At 44.7% G+C, this 6,295-nt stretch overlaps 1 long non-coding RNA gene across 1 annotated transcript; it reads right to left on the bottom strand.

Moving 5' to 3' along the window:
• Positions 1 to 1,856: 1,856 nt before the first annotated feature.
• LOC105247076 lies at positions 1,857 to 5,714 on the bottom strand. The gene is made up of 2 exons (XR_880938.2): positions 4,917 to 5,714; positions 1,857 to 2,139 (listed from the first exon to the last, which is right to left on the bottom strand). It is a non-coding gene; the product is annotated as an uncharacterized LOC105247076 (long non-coding RNA).
• Between the last annotated feature and the right edge of the window lie 581 nt (positions 5,715 to 6,295).

The raw sequence follows: 6,295 nt of genomic DNA on the forward strand, positions 1-6,295 counted from the left end.
AAGGATAAACAGGCTGAGAAAGAAATTAGGGAAACAATACCCTTCTCAATAGTCACAAATAATATAAAATACCTTGGTGTGACTCTAACTAAGGAAGTGAAAGATCTGTATGATAAGAACTTCAAGTCTCTAAAGAAAGAAATTAAAGAGGATCTCAGAAGATGGAAAGATCTCCCATGCTCATGGATTGGCAGGATCAACATTGTAAAAATGGCCATCTTGCCAAAAGCAATCTACAGATTCAATGCAATCCCCATCAAAATTCCAACTCAATTCTTCAACGAATTAGAAAGGGCAATCGGCAGATTCATCTGGAATAACAAAAAACCGAGGATAGCAAAAACTCTTCTCAAGGTTAAAAGAACATCTGGTGGAATCACCATGCCGGACCTAAAACTGTACTACAGAGCAATTGTGATCAAAACTGCATGGTACTGGTATAGTGACAGACAAGTAGACCAATGGAACAGAATTGAAGACCCAGAGATGAATCCACACACCTATGGTCACTTGATCTTTGACAAAGGAGCTAAAACCATCCAGTGGAAAAAAGACAGCATTTTCAACAAATGGTGCTGGCACAACTGGCGGTTATCATGTAGAAGAATGCGAATTGATCCATTTCTATCTCCTTATACTAAGGTCAAATCTAAGTGGATTCAGGAACTCCACATAAAACCAGAGACACTGAAACTTATAGAGGAGAAAGTAGGGAAAAGCCTCGAAGATATGGGTACAGGGGAAAAATTCCTGAATAGAACAGCAATGGCTTGTGCTGTAAGATCAAGAATCGATAAATGGGACCTCATAAAATTGCAAAGCTTCTACAAAGCAAAAGACACCGTCAATAAGACAAAAAGGCCACCAAAAGATTGGGAAAGGATCTTTACCTATCCCAAATCGGATAGGGGACTAATATCCAATATATATATAAAGAACTCAAGAAGGTGGACTCCAGAAAATCAAATAACCCCATTAAAAAATGGGGCTCAGAGTCCACAGTGCAATCTTTTTTTACCGTCAGTTTTTCTCAGAAGGTGTCTAACTGTGACTGGTAGCCAGTATAACTGCAGATCTCAGCTGGTAAACTAAGTGCTTTTATATTTGAAGTTGACTTCAGAAAGCCAATAATCAGTCCTCCTGTGAGATAGAGGCCTGGGGCTGCAGGTGGACCTCGGTTAACAGAGTGCTCACCTAGTACATACAAAGTCCTAGGTTTGATCCCAGCACGGCACACGCACCGGGGCTCACCATAGCTGGGGATACCCCATTCTCTGTATTTGATCCTACTTGCCACCCTTCATTTTACCTAGAATCCCAGACAGTCCCCCAAATTTCCTCCATCCCTACTCAGCAGACCTCTCTGTCCCTGCCTGGGGTATCCCATAATGGGCACACACCTGCTCCATTCCCTGTGAGCCAAGCAGTCAGTCATGATCAGGGCTCTAGTCAAGTGTGTTCCAAGACTCCAAGCCCAGTCACTGTACACTCCATAGAATGAAATTCTAAAGAGCGGTTCTTCCACGCCCTGCCCAAATGAAGGCAGTTGCAGCTGCTGTCAGGACTGAGCTGCCCATCTCCCCACCCCTAATCCAAAATAGCTTCTGGGAAATTGTTGGTGAGACCAAGTGGTGGCAGGTTTCTTCACTTGTCTGATACGTTTAGCGCATGAATCAACAGGACGAACTGTTTTGTCATTGTTCCCAACCGGCCTTTACTGAGCACAGACACAAACAATGCCTAATCCTGCACAGTGCAGGGGACAGATGGTAAAACAGTCACTGGGCCAACAGAAACTTATTGTTCAATGGCTGATGCAGATTTCAGTTTAATCAAATAATGAGGTACCAAAGGCACCGTGTGTAGCTTTATTTATTTACTCAATCAGAAAGATAATCAGGTGCAGCGTGGGAAATCAAAGCAAGCTGCCCTGATTGGCTGCAGTCAGAGAACACTTCTGGACTTGAAGGGGGGCTTGAATGGAGCCTCTCAAGATGTCGCGAGTGACGCAGGGTAGTAGGGTGGGCAAACCAGGGAAAACAATGCGGTTCCAAGCAACATGGGAACATGGGAACAGCTGTGTGGACCCCACTGCCCGAGCAACTACTTAGCACACTTCAGGCGATTGGAGTTCGAAATCTGCAGCAGAAAGGAAGGAAGGCTTTATTGCTCTTCCTATGAGGGGGGGGGGAGATGGTGGACCCCGCCTTGATTTGCATACCTTCTCCGAGGTACATTTGCATATCAAGAGCTCTGGCAACCAGGCCCAAATAAATAATCAGCTTCATCTTTTAACCTTAGAGCAGGTCTTAGGGCTTTGTCATTTTTCTGAAATTTTAAAATAAGGAACACCTGCTGTCTTCCAGCCCAAAGCTTCAGTTTTGAAATAAGCCTTTGGAGCTAAAAGATGAACGAATTCTTATAGCTACAAATTCCCTGACTAAATCAGAACCAGTCACTCTTCTGCAAAAAAACCCACTGAACATCTGGCCACAGATGTCTGTCTGTCCAGACTATAATAAAGAACTGAAAGGGGGGCTGGTGAGATGGCTCAGTGGGTAAGAGCACTGACTGCTCTTCTGAAGGTCCTGAGTTCAAACCCCAGCAAGCACATGGTGGCTCACAACCACCTGTAATGAGATCTGGTGCCCTCTTCTGAAGACAGCTACAGTGTACTTACATATAGTAATAAATAAATCTTTGGGCTGAACCGGAGCAAGTGGGGCCAACTAGAGTGAGCAGAGGACCTAAATTCAATTCCCAACAACCACATGAAGGTCCACAACCATATGAACAGCTACAGTGTACTCATATACATAAAATAAATAAATAAATATTTTTTAAAAAAGAAGAAGAACTGAAAGACTGAGTGTGTAGTTCAGTTAGTAGAGCTGAGTCTGCCGGGTAGGCACAAAATCCTGGGCTCCATCCCTGTGCTAGATAAAACCCATTTGACATGTAATTGTAACCCCAGCACCTAGGAGATAAGAGGCAGGAAGTTCTTATGTTCAAGGTTGTCCTCAGCTATACAGTAAGTTGGAAGCCAACCTGGGTTACATAAAATTCTGCCTCAAAAAAAAAAAAAAAAAAAAAAAAAAGAAAAAGAAAAAGAAAAGAAAACAAGCAAATATAGCTGCAAATGGCCCCTATGTCAGCAGCATATGGCAGAGATGCCTGAGCCCCTGTGTTTATTGCACCATGACTTGAAGCAGCTAAGTTAAGACATTGGATGGAGAGGAGTATGGATTCCCTCTAAGGAGCATCCTAGGGATGTGACTCAGAGCACCTGTCCTGGGACAGAGCAACCAGCACCCTCAACCTTAGGTGCCCATCACCTAAGGAATGGATAAAGAGAGAGATGCATAGATGACACAGGTCCTTCCTTCACAGACAGCAGCCACTGCCTTCTTCTTCTCATAGGCCCTGGACATTGAGCTGAGAGGATTCCCCAATTCTCTGACCTCTGAGCAGACAGCTAGTCCCCACCTCAGCCATGCATGACAGTGCACACCTGTAACTCAAGCCATGCATGACAGCACACCTGCAACCTCAGCCATGTATGACAGTGCACACCTGTAACTCAAGCCATGCATGACAGCGCACACCTGTAGCTTCAGCCCTGGGAGGTAGGGGAAGGGAAGAGTGGCCAGATGCAGGTGAGTTCTAGGCTAGCTTGATTTTCACCTTGAGAGTTCCAGGCCAGCATGGGCTACATAGTGAGGTTCTATCTCAAAGCAAATAGAAAATTAATTAATTAATTAATTAATTGCAATTTCCACAACTATACAGTCTTCCAGGGAAGGGGTTGGAGAGAAGAGGGAAAGCATCAATGTAGTGGGTGCCTCTCAACTCAAGTGCTTCGAAACCTCAGCAGAGGGACCTAATCTTCTAAGAGAGTCAGAAGAGAATTCCTGCTGGGAAGGCAGCACGAGCTTGGGTGGTACAGTGCTTGCCTACCGTGTGCAAAATTGTGGGGTCAATAACTGGCAGCATATAAAAACAGACAGGGTAGGACAAGTCTGTAATCTCAGCAGGCTGATGATTGGGGGTTCAAGGTCATCCTCAGCTGCACGATAAGTTCAAGGCCAACGTGGGCTACCTGAACCCCTGTCTCAAATAAATAAAATGAAACAACAAAAAAAGGGATGTAGGATGGCTCAGTAGGTGGAGGCACTGGCTGCCATGCCTGACAGCCAGGCCCACTTGGTAAAAGGAAAGGACTGATTCGCAAACACTATAGCACAGACAGATAGATAAATATAAGAATTACTTTCTTAAAAATTTTAAAGAAATCCCAAGAATGTGACCCTAGGAAACGATAAGGATTTATTTATCCAGCTAGCTAGCCTTCTGTTTATCAAGTATATGAATACTTTTGACTATTTTTTTTTTATTTTGATTTAGCTTGGTTCAGTTTTCAAGACAGGGTTTCTCTGTGTAGCCCTGGCTGTCCTGGACCTCACGTGGTAGACCAGGCTGGCCTCGAACTCAGAGACCTGCATGTCTCTGCCTCTGCCAAGTGCTGGGATTAAAAATGTATACTACCAGTGCCCGGCACTTTTGACTATTTTGGATGCTACAAATACAGTATCTAACGAGGCTGGCAAGGTCTTTGCTCTGGTGGGATTTCCACTTGGGGGTGGTGGATACGTTAACAGGAAACATAAAATGATCCTTTGTCTTTTGCCTTATTTCCTCCCCAACATGGATTTCCCCCTGACACCAGTGTGCCTTAACTGTTCAGCTCAGAGTATTCCAATCCTTTTGGTAAGTATGACTTTCAAAATGACAGTAAAATGTCAGTTCATCTCAGCGAGATGACTGCAAAAGGGTCTGGTCAGCTCTGAACATCTTAGAGCTGAGACTCAGAAATCAGACTAAGACATCCAGGACAGGTCAGACAGGAGACACCTTACCTTGCCAACAGAGATCCTTTCTGATCCAACCACCAGTGAGTGAGTGTGTTTTCTAGGAAGAGGTATTGGAAATGGTAGCAAGTCCTAGGAAGAGCCCCTGATGGCCAGTGCCTCACAGCTGGAACCAAGTTCCCTGAGCCATCAAACTCAGGAGCTACTTCCACGGGTCTGCAGCCAGTGTCACACAGAGGCATCTGAGAAAGCAAAGAACACTCAGCACCTTCTGCCCAAAGAAGTGGAGGACCAAGCCGCTCCTTCACTTCTGCATTCGTGTCCCTCTGATGATGCGCATGGTCTCAGTCTCCTTTCCAGGCTCCCGACACACACTGTGGTCTATAAAGAGGACTAAGACAGGTATCTCTGGAGAAAGCAGAAATGACTTCCCCACACTAGTACAGGGGAAATATAACAGAGATGATGTAACAGGGGCACAAGAGAGGCAGTTCTGAGCTTCTGTAAAGCTTGGCCAGTACTTCCCGTTTGCCACCACCTCTACTTGAAACCCACAAGCATTTGTTACCAGCTTTCGCTCAGAGCCATAGCCTTTCTCTTTGAAGTTGTTCAAGTAACAGGCTGTTGTCCAAAAAGAAAATGTAAAATACAGATGATAAGTATTTTTTAAAGAAAAGAATTTCTGGCCGGGCGGTGGTGGCGCACGCCTTTAATCCCAGCACTTGGGGGGCAGAGGCAGGTGGATTTCTGAGTTTGAGGCCAGCCTGGTCTACAAAGTGAGTTCCAGGACAGCCAGGGCTACACAGAGAAACCCTGTCTCAAAAAAAACAAAAAAAACAAAAAAAACAAAAGAAAAAAAAAAAAAAAAGGATTTCCCCTTAGAGTCCCCATTTGTCAATGAGCACTGAGGACAAGTGAGATAACATCCTGTGGTACTTGCTCTCTCTCTCTCTCTCTCTCTCTCTCTCTCTCTCTCTCTCTCTCTCTCTCTCTTTCTCTCTCTCTCTCTCTCTCTCTCAGATAAGCAAATAAGAGTCTCAGCATCCTTTGCATCCTACCCCATCAGGAATCTTGCTATAATTTTCCCATCCCCATCCCCAGTAAAGGATACAGTAAAGAAATGTTGTTTGTTTGGGGGACCAGAATGCACTAGACCTAAGCCAATCTATAAATGATGTTAAAACACACATGATTAACCAGCTACAGTCATGTAATCGATAATCCTAGGAGTCTGAGCAATAATGTAAGGAATCATGGAACTGGCCTGGTCTAGTCCACTTGAGGTACAAGCGTCATAAGTTGTTCAGGTTGAAGTCTGTACCTCCTGGGGCACTGTGTGGCTTTCAGTTCCTGAAACAGGGGCATTTCCTCAAACAGTGATGTATTCAGGCCACCTCGGTTTCTCTATTGTGCTGGTTTGATCAAGT

Source organism: Mus musculus (genome assembly GCF_000001635.26).
Source record: "Mus musculus strain C57BL/6J chromosome 1 unlocalized genomic contig, GRCm38.p6 C57BL/6J MMCHR1_RANDOM_CTG3".
Classification (NCBI taxonomy): domain Eukaryota; kingdom Metazoa; phylum Chordata; class Mammalia; order Rodentia; family Muridae; genus Mus; species Mus musculus.